This window comes from Garra rufa, chromosome 1 (assembly GCF_049309525.1).
Source record: "Garra rufa chromosome 1, GarRuf1.0, whole genome shotgun sequence".
Lineage (NCBI taxonomy): Eukaryota > Metazoa > Chordata > Actinopteri > Cypriniformes > Cyprinidae > Garra > Garra rufa.
This window is the reverse complement of record NC_133361.1, coordinates 108,358,169-108,371,617: the sequence shown is the minus strand read 5'-3', so window position 1 is coordinate 108,371,617 and position 13,449 is coordinate 108,358,169. Positions and strand designations below refer to the sequence as shown.

Genomic DNA, 13,449 nt, shown 5'->3' with positions numbered 1-13,449 from the left:
TAATATGCTGGCTTTTACGGAGGCTGATCTTTAAATAGCCCACTTTTTGGAGCAGCCCTCGCTTACGGCCATACCGCGCTGAGAGCGCCCGATCTCGTCTGATCTCGGAAGTTAAGCAGCGTCGGGCCTGCTTAGTACTTGGATGGGAGACCGCCTGGGAATACCAGGTGCTGTAAGCTTTTGCCTTTTCTTCACTATTTATATAATATGCTGGCTTTTAGAAAGACGTGTTTTACCGCTCTATTTATTACAATCATTTAAATGTATTATAGAGTTTTAAGTGTTTTACATGTTTTTTAGGCCATTTTATTACTCTTAACATTTTAAGTGAGTGTGTGTCTTTAAAAAATGGATGGTTGGCCTGCCATGTGACTAGACACATGACAGGAAGCAGGAAGTACAACTGTATAAGAGAGCAGCATGACAAACAAAGGACAGTCACCAAACTGTTGGATTGAGGAGTTGCTAATTTTAGAGCTCACCTTTCCATTCACCACCTGCAAACTTTGGATTACACTTTCTGTGGATTGTATATACACCGGTGGACACTCACATTGGACTTATCAACACACTGGGATTCTTGGACTGTTTTTAGGGTATGGACAAATGAACTGTATTCTTTTAACAGCGTTTACCTCGTTTTATCGTGTTGTTTTAAAGTCTTTTATGTGAACCTTGTAAATAAACCAAATCTATTTAAACCAATCTTCCTTTATGTCTCATTCTTTTAACCACTAGTCACCTCTCACAGTTAAATCTAATCCCATTTTAGTCTTGTAACTCGGCTGATAAGGCCGATTGTTACACTTGGATGGGAGACCGCCTGGGAATACCAGGTGCTGTAAGCTTTTGCCTTTTCTTCACTATTTATATAATATGCTGGCTTTTACGGAGGCTGATCTTTAAATGGCCCACTTTTTGGAGCAGCCCTCGCTTACGGCCATACCGCCACCTGAGGGCGCTACTGAGCAGTTCAGGAAGTGACGTGGCAGCATTAGGAAGCAGTTGGTGAGAGAGGCTCACCTTATTTTTTGTTTTGTTTAGTGGGTTTTGTTAATTAAGATTTTTTATTTTTGAGTGAGTTTTTGTTAGTTTTCACACTTCCCAGCAGCAGTTTGCTGTCTGGGGAGTAGTTTTTTTTTTCTCTTCACGCACTTTTTACAATGGATGGATTACCAGCTAACGGTACGGATATGACAGGAGAAAGACGAGAGTTACTGAACAAAGGAATGGATAAAGGACAACAAGTTGGACATCGACGTATGGATTATAATAAGAGGATTTACTCGAAAGAGGCTACAGTGATAGTGGATTTGACAGAACTGAGAGATGCGAGGGCTGAAGATATAATTAAAGCAGTGAACGGAAAAGTTGGAGGGGGGAAGATACTGGCAGTGAGACCCAGACATGGAAAGGAGTATGAAATCACACTGACGAATACGGATGTATGCGAGGACTTGGAGGATTTTTTGATGAATAAAAGGAAAACTGTGTGAGATAAGGAAATTACAAACAAGAGAGTATGTTGTTTCTTTCATACATTTGCCCGCCTACATTGCTGATTCTGATATTTTGGAAAAATTACATAATTGGGGAGTGACACCTGCATCTGAAATCAAAAGAAGAATGTATCCGGGCACCGATATAGCAGACGGTACAAGGTACCTAAGGGTGAAATTCTCAAAAGAAGTCATATCCTTGCCATACAGCACAAAATTTGACACGGAGGAAGGATCGCAGTACTTCCGGATTATGCATGATCGGCAGGTTAAAACCTGTCGATTGTGCATGAATCCTGGACACGTGTTCAAAAACTGCCCAGAGTTCAAGTGCTATCAGTGCGATGAACAGGGGCATTTCGCAAGGGACTGTGATGCGGTGAAGTGCCCGGAGTGCAGAAAAGTGATGGCAAGATGTGAGTGTTGGATAGCAGATTTGGATGGAACGCAAAATACAGGTTTGGAAGATGTGGGTGGGCAAATGGTGGAAGAGACGGAACTTGGAAATGCTGGAGAGACTGCAAAAGAAAATGAAGGGAATAAAAAGACCAATGAGAAGAATCAGGAGATGGAAGAGGATGGACAAGAAGCAGCAATGGACGAAGGAATATGGACACCACTGAATATATCACAAGGAGCACTGGAAGAAATGGAGGAACAACATGCAAAAGGTAACGAGGAAGAAAAGAAAGAGAGAACTGAGGAGAAGAAAGAAGGGGAGAAAATGGACTTCAGAATGGATAGAAGAGAGACTATAAGAAGACGGATCACTAAGGTAATACCAAATCTAGAAGTTGCTAAGAAGAAGAGACTTGAGAAAAAAAAAGAACAGAGTAAAGGAAAAACTTTATGGGAAAATAGATTTCAAGCATTAATGGAGGAGGAGGAGGGAGAATAGAAAAAAAAATGTTTGGTTTTTGTGATTTATTTTTCAATGTATGTTTTTTTATGTTTTTAAAAATTGTGTCATGGAATGCTAGGGGTTTGCTGAATATGGAGAAATTTGAAAAGATGAAGGTTTTATGTAAAAATACCGATGTCATTGTGTTGCAGGAAACAAATTGGAAAAATGAAAGTGTTAAAAGGTTTGAAACAAAATGGGATGGAAATATATATTTTAATAATGGAAATGATAAAGTAGGTTGTGGGGTTGCAGTTCTAATTAAAAGAGGAGTATGTGAAAAAGAACAAGTAATATTGGATGATGGAGTGGGAAAAAGTATGGCGGTGAAAATAGAAAAAGGAAAAGAGTTTTTTATTATCTATAATATTCATGCACCAAATGAAGAAAAGGGAAAAGTAGATTTTTTTAAAAAAGTGAATATTAATTTAAAAACATGGCAGAATGTTATTTTAATGGGTGATTTCAATACTGTCTTTACAGAATTGGATTTGGCAAGTGAAATGGTTTTTAAGACAGACAAAGGGAGAGAGGAATTGGTGAAAATAATGAAGGAATGTAATCTAATAGATATATGGCGGGAAAGAAATAGGAAAAAGAGAAAATTTTCAAGAGTGCAAGTGGTAATGAATAAGATAAAACAAAGTAGAATTGATTACGTTTTATGTAAGGAGGAAATGGAGGGAAATATCCAAAATGTATTTTATAAGGAAGTAGGGTATAGTGATCATTTTCTTTTATGTATGACTTTAGATTGTGTAAGAGTGGAGAGAGGATCAGGGGTGTGGGTCTTAAATGCAACAATTTTAAAAGAAGAATCTTACAAAGAAAGAATTAAACAACTATTAGAAGTTAGTAAATTAAATAAGATTTACGCAGAAGAGAAAAGAATATGGTGGGATAACGTGAAATTGGATATAAAGAGTTTATCAATACAATTTTGTAAATTGTTAAAAAAAGCTAACATCAGAAAGGAAACTGAGATAAGAAAAGAGATAGATAAAGAAGAAAAAAGACAGGAGCAAAATCTAAATGAAGAAGACATAGGTAAAATCTTAATTTTACGAGAAAAATTAAGGGAAATTGAAGATGAAAAATGTAAGGGGGCGATCATTAGAAGTAAAGCAAAATATGTTGTGGAGGGGGAAAGATGCACAAAATTTTTTTTTGATTTAGAAAAAAATAGACAAAGAGCAGATTTAATGAAGGAGGTGTTAGATAAAAATGGAGACATAAAGCAAGGAACAAAAGAGATTTTATTGGTAATTAAGAATTTTTATGAAGACATGTTTAAGAGACAAGGGGTTGATAAAATAGAAGAAGATTTCTTTTTAAATCAAATAAAAGTAAAGGTCTCTACGGAAGATAAGGTTTTATGTGATGATGAGATAACAGAAGAGGAAATTGACACAGCAATAAAGCAGTTAACGTTGGGAAAGAGCCCAGGTATAGATGGGTTAACAAACGAGTTTTATAAGAATTTTAGAGAAATATTAGTCCCAATTTTAAAAGAAGTATATGATGAGATTTTTAAAAAAGAGGAGTTAAGTGAAAGAATGAAGATAGGAATGATTAAAATGATTTATAAAAAAAGAGGAAATCCTAATGATCTTAAGAATTACAGGCCTTTAACAATGCTAAATACAGATTTCAAAATTTTAGCAAAGGTGTTAGCAAATAGATTAAGGACAGTTTTACCTAAAATCATAAGTACTACCCAGGCATATGGAATACAAGATAAAGATATTCTAGATATTGTTCAAAGTATAAGAGACACAATGTTTTATATGAAGGAAAAAAATAAGAAGGGATATTTAATAAGTTTGGATTTAGAAAAAGCCTTTGATAGAGTGGAGCATGGATATTTACTAAATGTTATCAAAGAATTTGGATTTGGGAAAAATTTTAGAAAGTGGATTATGATCTTTTATTCTAATATTTTTACGTGTATTAAATGCAATGGGTTTTTATCAGAATGTTTTCAACTAACAAGGTCTATAAGGCAAGGATGTCCTTTATCTGCTTTACTTTATTCACTAGTAGCAGAACCTTTGGGATTAGCAATAAAAGCAGATATAGAGATAAAGGGTATTAGAATAGAGGGAAGTAATATACAGGAGCCAATCTACCAATACGCAGATGACACAACATTGTTGGTTGAAGACATTCAAAGTGTTGTTAAGGCAATGGGGATTGTGGAGAAATATTGTAAAGGGTCTGGAGCTAAGGTCAATATTGAAAAGAGCTTGTGTATGAGAATTGGGAATGTGGAAACATTACCTCAGCACATGCATTTTAAAGAAGAAGGAGAACATATAAAACTTTTAGGAATTTGGATGGGTATGGATTTTAATAAAGCTGATGTTTTTAATTGGGAGGGAGCATTAAAAGGAATGGAACAAAGATTGAGATTTTGGAAATTAAGAAATTTAACATTAAAGGGAAAGGTATTAGTGATAAATGCTTTAATGCTTTCTAAGATTTGGTATGTGCTGAGTGTAACTCCATTGCCTTATGAGTTTTTTAAAAGAATAAAAGAAAGTGTTTTAAATTTTTTATGGGGAAAGGGAAGAGCAAAAATTGCATATGATACGCTTATTGGTGGAACTGATGTAGGAGGACTAGGGCTATTAGATCCAATGTTAAGAATGAAAACATTAAGAGTTAAATTGGTGAAAAGGTTTATGGATGTTAAGAGAAAGGCAATGTGGAAAAATGTAATGGAATATTTTTTAAAGAAATTTAGTAATTTTAGCATGGGATGGAACGCACTGTGGATGAAGACAAAAAAATATATGTTAATGGGTCTACCAAATTTTTATAAAGAAGTTTTAGAAACCTGGTCATCTTTCTTAGATAAAGTATTAATTTTACCAAAAGGAAGAATGCAACTGTTAGAACAACCTCTGTTTTTAAACTCGAATGTTACAAATGAAGGGAATGTAATTTACTATAAGAAATGGTGGGATGGAGGAGTAAGACAAGTCAAAGACATTTTATATGAAGTAATAAATGGTTATCTTCCAGTACAAGCAATTATGGATGCAATTTTTGAAATAGAAAGGAATGTGACAAAAGGAACACTGATAAAACAGTTTGATGAATTAAAGAAAGCAATACCAAAAGGATGGGTGGAAAGGATTGAAAAAAATGAAAAGGATGAGAATGAAGGCATGCCTGAGCTATATTTAAAAAAGACAAATGGTGAAAATAAGTGTTTTTTTGAATGTAAAGTAAAAGATTTTTATTTGGTTTTTAGGGAAAGGGCTTTTGCTAAACCTGTGGCAAACAGCTATTGGAAAGAAAGATATGATGTAGATGAAATAGATATTTGGAAAAATGTGGGAATGAAATATATGGATCCAATTTTAGAAGATTTTAATTTCTTATTAAGACATAATGGTATTTTAACAGAAATGAGGTTGTGTAAAATTGGGATAGAAAAAGATGCAAGGTGTAAGGTATGCATGAAAAGTGATGAAGGTCTATTACATCTATTTTTTTATTGTGAAGAATTGGATGATTTTATGGGAAGAATGAAAAAAATTGTAAAATCCATGCTGAAAGAAAAATATAATGAGAATATGACACAAAATGCTTGGGAAAAAATGGTTTTATTTGGGTACAATGGTAAAGGTTGTAATGTGAATGTCTTTACTTTATTGACAACAATTGCAAAGAATGTAATATGGCTAAGAAGAAATGTATCAAAATATGAAAAAAGGAAAGTTGATGTATGGGTTTTGTTTAAAAACAAAATGGAAAACTCTGTGAATTTAATATGGAAATATTTTCTAATGAGTGACAGAGAGGATGATTTTATTGAAACGTTTGTAAAAGGAAACACATTGGTAGAGTATTCAGAAAATAGTTTGCAATGGAAATGGCAGAAATATGAATGAATTAATGTACATATCTGCATATGTAAAAAATGTGAAATGTATTTTGTACTTTTTGTGATGTAATATGTTTTTTTAAATAAAGAAAAAAAAAAAAAAAAAAAAAAGAGCGCCCGATCTCGTCTGATCTCGGAAGCTAAGCACCGTCGGGCCTGCTTAGTACTTGGATGGGAGACTGCCTGGGAATACCAGGTGCTGTAAGCTTTTGCCTTTTCTTCACTATTTATATAATATGCTGGCTTTTAGAAAGACGTGTTTTACCGCTCTATTTATTACAATCATTTAAATGTATTATAGAGTTTTAAGTGTTTTACATGTTTTTTAGGCCATTTTATTACTCTTAACATTTTAAGTGAGTGTGTGTCTTTAAAAAATGGATGGTTGGCCTGCCATGTGACTAGACACATGACAGGAAGCAGGAAGTACAACTGTATAAGAGAGCAGCATGACAAACAAAGGACAGTCACCAAACTGTTGGACTGAGGAGTTGCTAATTTTAGAGCTCACCTTTCCATTCACCACCTGCAAACTTTGGATTACACTTTCTGTGGATTGTATATACACCGGTGGACACTCACATTGGACTTATCAACACACTGGGATTCTTGGACTGTTTTTAGGGTATGGACAAATGAACTGTATTCTTTTAACAGCGTTTACCTCGTTTTATCGTGTTGTTTTAAAGTCTTTTATGTGAACCTTGTAAATAAACCAAATCTATTTAAACCAATCTTCTTTTATGTCTCATTCTTTTAACCACTAGTCATCTCTCACAGTTAAATCTGACCCCATTTTAGTCTTGTAACTCGGCTGATAAGGCCGATTGTTACACTTGGATGGGAGACCGCCTGGGAATACCAGGTGCTATAAGCTTTTGCCTTTTCTTCACTATTTATATAATATGCTGGCTTTTACGGAGGCTGATCTTTAAATAGCCCACTTTTTGGAGCAGCCCTCGCTTACGGCCATACCGCGCTGAGAGCGCCCGATCTCGTCTGATCTCGGAAGCTAAGCAGCGTCGGGCCTGCTTAGTACTTGGATGGGAGACCGCCTGGGAATACCAGGTGCTGTAAGCTTTTGCCTTTTCTTCACTATTTATATAATATGCTGGCTTTTACGGAGGCTGATCTTTAAATGGCCCACTTTTTGGAGCAGCCCTCGCTTACGGCCATACCGCGCTGAGAGCGCCCGATCTCGTCTGATCTCGTCTGATCTCGGAAGCTAAGCAGCGTCGGGCCTGCTTAGTATTTGGATGGGAGACTGCCTGGGAATACCAGGTGCTGTAAGCTTTTGCCTTTTCTTCACTATTTATATAATATGCTGGCTTTTAGAAAGACGTGTTTTACCGCTCTATTTATTACAATCATTTAAATGTATTATAGAGTTTTAAGTGTTTTACATGTTTTTTAGGCCATTTTATTACTCTTAACATTTTAAGTGAGTGTGTGTCTTTAAAAAATGGATGGTTGGCCTGCCATGTGACTAGACACATGACAGAAAGCAGAAAGTACAACTGTATAAGAGAGCAGCATGACAAACAAAGGACAGTCACCAAACTGTTGGATTGAGGAGTTGCTAATTTTAGAGCTCACCTTTCCATTCACCACCTGCAAACTTTGGATTACACTTTCTGTGGATTGTATATACACCGGTGGACACTCACATTGGACTTATCAACACACTGGGATTCTTGGACTGTTTTTAGGGTATGGACAAATGAACTGTATTCTTTTAACATCGTTTACCTCGTTTTATCGTGTTGTTTTAAAGTCTTTTATGTGAACCTTGTAAATAAACCAAATCTATTTAAACCAATCTTCTTTTATGTCTCATTCTTTTAACCACTAGTCATCTCTCACAGTTAAATCTGACCCCATTTTAGTCTTGTAACACGGCTGATAAGGCCGATTGTTACACTTGGATGGGAGACCGCCTGGCAATACCAGGTGCTGTAAGCTTTTGCCTTTTCTTCACTATTTATATAATATGCTGGCTTTTACGGAGGCTGATCTTTAAATAGCCCACTTTTTGGAGCAGCCCTCGCTTACGGCCATACCGCGCTGAGAGCGCCCGATCTCGTCTGATCTCGGAAGCTAAGCAGCGTCGGGCCTGCTTAGTACTTGGATGGGAGACCGCCTGGGAATACCAGGTGCTGTAAGCTTTTGCCTTTTCTTCACTATTTATATAATATGCTGGCTTTTAGAAAGACGTGTTTTACCGCTCTATTTATTACAATCATTTAAATGTATTATAGAGTTTTAAGTGTTTTACATGTTTTTTAGGCCATTTTATTACTCTTAACATTTTAAGTGAGTGTGTGTCTTTAAAAAATGGATGGTTGGCCTGCCATGTGACTAGACACATGACAGGAAGCAGGAAGTACAACTGTATAAGAGAGCAGCATGACAAACAAAGGACAGTCACCAAACTGTTGGATTGAGGAGTTGCTAATTTTAGAGCTCACCTTTCCATTCACCACCTGCAAACTTTGGATTACACTTTCTGTGGATTGTATATACACCGGTGGACACTCACATTGGACTTATCAACACACTGGGATTCTTGGACTGTTTTTAGGGTATGGACAAATGAACTGTATTCTTTTAACAGCGTTTACCTCGTTTTATCGTGTTGTTTTAAAGTCTTTTATGTGAACCTTGTAAATAAACCAAATCTATTTAAACCAATCTTCTTTTATGTCTCATTCTTTTAACCACTAGTCATCTCTCACAGTTAAATCTGACCCCATTTTAGTCTTGTAACTCGGCTGATAAGGCCGATTGTTACACTTGGATGGGAGACCGCCTGGGAATACCAGGTGCTGTAAGCTTTTGCCTTTTCTTCACTATTTATATAATATGCTGGCTTTTACGGAGGCTGATCTTTAAATAGCCCACTGTTTGGAGCAGCCCTCGCTTACGGCCATACCGCGCTGAGAGCGCCCGATCTCGTCTGATCTCGGAAGCTAAGCAGCGTCGGGCCTGCTTAGTACTTGGATGGGAGACCGCCTGGGAATACCAGGTGCTGTAAGCTTTTGCCTTTTCTTCACTATTTATATAATATGCTGGCTTTTACGGAGGCTGATCTTTAAATGGCCCACTTTTTGGAGCAGCCCTCGCTTACGGCCATACCGCGCTGAGAGCGCCCGATCTCGTCTGATCTCGGAAGCTAAGCAGCGTCGGGCCTGCTTAGTACTTGGATGGGAGACCGCCTGGGAATACCAGGTGCTGTAAGCTTTTGCCTTTTCTTCACTATTTATATAATATGCTGGCTTTTAGAAAGACGTGTTTTACCGCTCTATTTATTACAATCATTTAAATGTATTATAGAGTTTTAAGTGTTTTACATGTTTTTTAGGCCATTTTATTACTCTTAACATTTTAAGTGAGTGTGTGTCTTTAAAAAATGGATGGTTGGCCTACCATGTGACTAGACACATGACAGGAAGCAGGAAGTACAACTGTATAAGAGAGCAGCATGACAAACAAAGGACAGTCACCAAACTGTTGGATTGAGGAGTTGCTAATTTTAGAGCTCACCTTTCCATTCACCACCTGCAAACTTTGGATTACACTTTCTGTGGATTGTATATACACCGGTGGACACTCACATTGGACTTATCAACACACTGGGATTCTTGGACTGTTTTTAGGGTATGGACAAATGAACTGTATTCTTTTAACAGCGTTTACCTCGTTTTATCGTGTTGTTTTAAAGTCTTTTATGTGAACCTTGTAAATAAACCAAATCTATTTAAACCAATCTTCTTTTATGTCTCATTCTTTTAACCACTAGTCATCTCTCACAGTTAAATCTGACCCCATTTTAGTCTTGTAACTCGGCTGATAAGGCCGATTGTTACACTTGGATGGGAGACCGCCTGGGAATACCAGGTGCTGTAAGCTTTTGCCTTTTCTTCACTATTTATATAATATGCTGGCTTTTACGGAGGCTGATCTTTAAATAGCCCACTGTTTGGAGCAGCCCTCGCTTACGGCCATACCGCGCTGAGAGCGCCCGATCTCGTCTGATCTCGGAAGCTAAGCAGCGTCGGGCCTGCTTAGTACTTGGATGGGAGACCGCCTGGGAATACCAGGTGCTGTAAGCTTTTGCCTTTTCTTCACTATTTATATAATATGCTGGCTTTTACGGAGGCTGATCTTTAAATGGCCCACTTTTTGGAGCAGCCCTCGCTTACGGCCATACCGCGCTGAGAGCGCCCGATCTCGTCTGATCTCGGAAGCTAAGCAGCGTCGGGCCTGCTTAGTACTTGGATGGGAGACCGCCTGGGAATACCAGGTGCTGTAAGCTTTTGCCTTTTCTTCACTATTTATATAATATGCTGGCTTTTAGAAAGACGTGTTTTACCGCTCTATTTATTACAATCATTTAAATGTATTATAGAGTTTCAAGTGTTTTACATGTTTTTTAGGCCATTTTATTACTCTTAACATTTTAAGTGAGTGTGTGTCTTTAAAAAATGGATGGTTGGCCTGCCATGTGACTAGACACATGACAGGAAGCAGGAAGTACAACTGTATAAGAGAGCAGCATGACAAACAAAGGACAGTCACCAAACTGTTGGATTGAGGAGTTGCTAATTTTAGAGCTCACCTTTCCATTCACCACCTGCAAACTTTGGATTACACTTTCTGTGGATTGTTTATACACCGGTGGACACTCACATTGGACTTATCAACACACTGGGATTCTTGGACTGTTTTTAGGGTATGGACAAATGAACTGTATTCTTTTAACAGCGTTTACCTCGTTTTATCGTGTTGTTTTAAAGTCTTTTATGTGAACCTTGTAAATAAACCAAATCTATTTAAACCAATCTTCTTTTATGTCACATTCTTTTAACCACTAGTCATCTCTCACAGTTAAATCTGACCCCATTTTAGTCTTGTAACTCGGCTGATAAGGCCGATTGTTACACTTGGATGGGAGACCGCCTGGGAATACCAGGTGCTGTAAGCTTTTGCCTTTTCTTCACTATTTATATAATATGCTGGCTTTTACGGAGGCTGATCTTTAAATAGCCCACTTTTTGGAGCAGCCCTCGCTTACGGCCATACCGCGCTGAGAGCGCCCGATCTCGTCTGATCTCGGAAGTTAAGCAGCGTCGGGCCTGCTTAGTACTTGGATGGGAGACCGCCTGGGAATACCAGGTGCTGTAAGCTTTTGCCTTTTCTTCACTATTTATATAATATGCTGGCTTTTAGAAAGACGTGTTTTACCGCTCTATTTATTACAATCATTTAAATGTATTATAGAGTTTTAAGTGTTTTACATGTTTTTTAGGCCATTTTATTACTCTTAACATTTTAAGTGAGTGTGTGTCTTTAAAAAATGGATGGTTGGCCTGCCATGTGACTAGACACATGACAGGAAGCAGGAAGTACAACTGTATAAGAGAGCAGCATGACAAACAAAGGACAGTCACCAAACTGTTGGATTGAGGAGTTGCTAATTTTAGAGCTCACCTTTCCATTCACCACCTGCAAACTTTGGATTACACTTTCTGTGGATTGTATATACACCGGTGGACACTCACATTGGACTTATCAACACACTGGGATTCTTGGACTGTTTTTAGGGTATGGACAAATGAACTGTATTCTTTTAACAGCGTTTACCTCGTTTTATCGTGTTGTTTTAAAGTCTTTTATGTGAACCTTGTAAATAAACCAAATCTATTTAAACCAATCTTCTTTTATGTCTCATTCTTTTAACCACTAGTCACCTCTCACAGTTAAATCTAATCCCATTTTAGTCTTGTAACTCGGCTGATAAGGCCGATTGTTACACTTGGATGGGAGACCGCCTGGGAATACCAGGTGCTGTAAGCTTTTGCCTTTTCTTCACTATTTATATAATATGCTGGCTTTTACGGAGGCTGATCTTTAAATGGCCCACTTTTTGGAGCAGCCCTCGCTTACGGCCATACCGCGCTGAGAGCGCCCGATCTCGTCTGATCTCGGAAGCTAAGCACCGTCGGGCCTGCTTAGTACTTGGATGGGAGACTGCCTGGGAATACCAGGTGCTGTAAGCTTTTGCCTTTTCTTCACTATTTATATAATATGCTGGCTTTTAGAAAGACGTGTTTTACCGCTCTATTTATTACAATCATTTAAATGTATTATAGAGTTTTAAGTGTTTTACATGTTTTTTAGGCCATTTTATTACTCTTAACATTTTAAGTGAGTGTGTGTCTTTAAAAAATGGATGGTTGGCCTGCCATGTGACTAGACACATGACAGGAAGCAGGAAGTACAACTGTATAAGAGAGCAGCATGACAAACAAAGGACAGTCACCAAACTGTTGGACTGAGGAGTTGCTAATTTTAGAGCTCACCTTTCCATTCACCACCTGCAAACTTTGGATTACACTTTCTGTGGATTGTATATACACCGGTGGACACTCACATTGGACTTATCAACACACTGGGATTCTTGGACTGTTTTTAGGGTATGGACAAATGAACTGTATTCTTTTAACAGCGTTTACCTCGTTTTATCGTGTTGTTTTAAAGTCTTTTATGTGAACCTTGTAAATAAACCAAATCTATTTAAACCAATCTTCTTTTATGTCTCATTCTTTTAACCACTAGTCATCTCTCACAGTTAAATCTGACCCCATTTTAGTCTTGTAACTCGGCTGATAAGGCCGATTGTTACACTTGGATGGGAGACCGCCTGGGAATACCAGGTGCTATAAGCTTTTGCCTTTTCTTCACTATTTATATAATATGCTGGCTTTTACGGAGGCTGATCTTTAAATAGCCCACTTTTTGGAGCAGCCCTCGCTTACGGCCATACCGCGCTGAGAGCGCCCGATCTCGTCTGATCTCGGAAGCTAAGCAGCGTCGGGCCTGCTTAGTACTTGGATGGGAGACCGCCTGGGAATACCAGGTGCTGTAAGCTTTTGCCTTTTCTTCACTATTTATATAATATGCTGGCTTTTACGGAGGCTGATCTTTAAATGGCCCACTTTTTGGAGCAGCCCTCGCTTACGGCCATACCGCGCTGAGAGCGCCCGATCTCGTCTGATCTCGGAAGCTAAGCAGCGTCGGGCCTGCTTAGTACTTGGATGGGAGACCGCCTGGGAATACCAGGTGCTGTAAGCTTTTGCCTTTTCTTCACTATT

General features: G+C 37.9%; 11 non-coding genes and 1 pseudogene across 11 annotated transcripts; all 12 read left to right on the top strand.

Moving 5' to 3' along the window:
• The first annotated feature begins 60 nt into the window (after positions 1 to 60).
• On the top strand, positions 61 to 179 carry LOC141295995 (5S ribosomal RNA). The gene has a single exon (XR_012341174.1). It is a non-coding gene; the product is annotated as a 5S ribosomal RNA (ribosomal RNA).
• A 7,077-nt stretch (positions 180 to 7,256) lies between these two features.
• On the top strand, positions 7,257 to 7,375 carry LOC141307640 (5S ribosomal RNA). The gene has a single exon (XR_012346596.1). It is a non-coding gene; the product is annotated as a 5S ribosomal RNA (ribosomal RNA).
• An 84-nt stretch (positions 7,376 to 7,459) lies between these two features.
• LOC141346391 (5S ribosomal RNA) lies at positions 7,460 to 7,588 on the top strand (annotated as a pseudogene).
• A 753-nt stretch (positions 7,589 to 8,341) lies between these two features.
• Positions 8,342 to 8,460, top strand: LOC141307616 (5S ribosomal RNA). Its single transcript, XR_012346574.1, has one exon. It is a non-coding gene; the product is annotated as a 5S ribosomal RNA (ribosomal RNA).
• A 753-nt stretch (positions 8,461 to 9,213) lies between these two features.
• LOC141307605 (5S ribosomal RNA) lies at positions 9,214 to 9,332 on the top strand. Its single transcript, XR_012346563.1, has one exon. It is a non-coding gene; the product is annotated as a 5S ribosomal RNA (ribosomal RNA).
• Positions 9,333 to 9,416: 84 nt separating this feature from the next.
• Positions 9,417 to 9,535, top strand: LOC141307594 (5S ribosomal RNA). The gene has a single exon (XR_012346552.1). It is a non-coding gene; the product is annotated as a 5S ribosomal RNA (ribosomal RNA).
• Positions 9,536 to 10,288: 753 nt separating this feature from the next.
• Positions 10,289 to 10,407, top strand: LOC141307583 (5S ribosomal RNA). Its single transcript, XR_012346541.1, has one exon. It is a non-coding gene; the product is annotated as a 5S ribosomal RNA (ribosomal RNA).
• An 84-nt stretch (positions 10,408 to 10,491) lies between these two features.
• On the top strand, positions 10,492 to 10,610 carry LOC141307572 (5S ribosomal RNA). Its single transcript, XR_012346530.1, has one exon. It is a non-coding gene; the product is annotated as a 5S ribosomal RNA (ribosomal RNA).
• Positions 10,611 to 11,363: 753 nt separating this feature from the next.
• LOC141295988 (5S ribosomal RNA) lies at positions 11,364 to 11,482 on the top strand. The gene has a single exon (XR_012341173.1). It is a non-coding gene; the product is annotated as a 5S ribosomal RNA (ribosomal RNA).
• A 753-nt stretch (positions 11,483 to 12,235) lies between these two features.
• LOC141319002 (5S ribosomal RNA) lies at positions 12,236 to 12,354 on the top strand. Its single transcript, XR_012353283.1, has one exon. It is a non-coding gene; the product is annotated as a 5S ribosomal RNA (ribosomal RNA).
• Positions 12,355 to 13,107: 753 nt separating this feature from the next.
• LOC141307550 (5S ribosomal RNA) lies at positions 13,108 to 13,226 on the top strand. The gene has a single exon (XR_012346508.1). It is a non-coding gene; the product is annotated as a 5S ribosomal RNA (ribosomal RNA).
• Positions 13,227 to 13,310: 84 nt separating this feature from the next.
• On the top strand, positions 13,311 to 13,429 carry LOC141307539 (5S ribosomal RNA). The gene has a single exon (XR_012346497.1). It is a non-coding gene; the product is annotated as a 5S ribosomal RNA (ribosomal RNA).
• Positions 13,430 to 13,449: the final 20 nt, after the last annotated feature.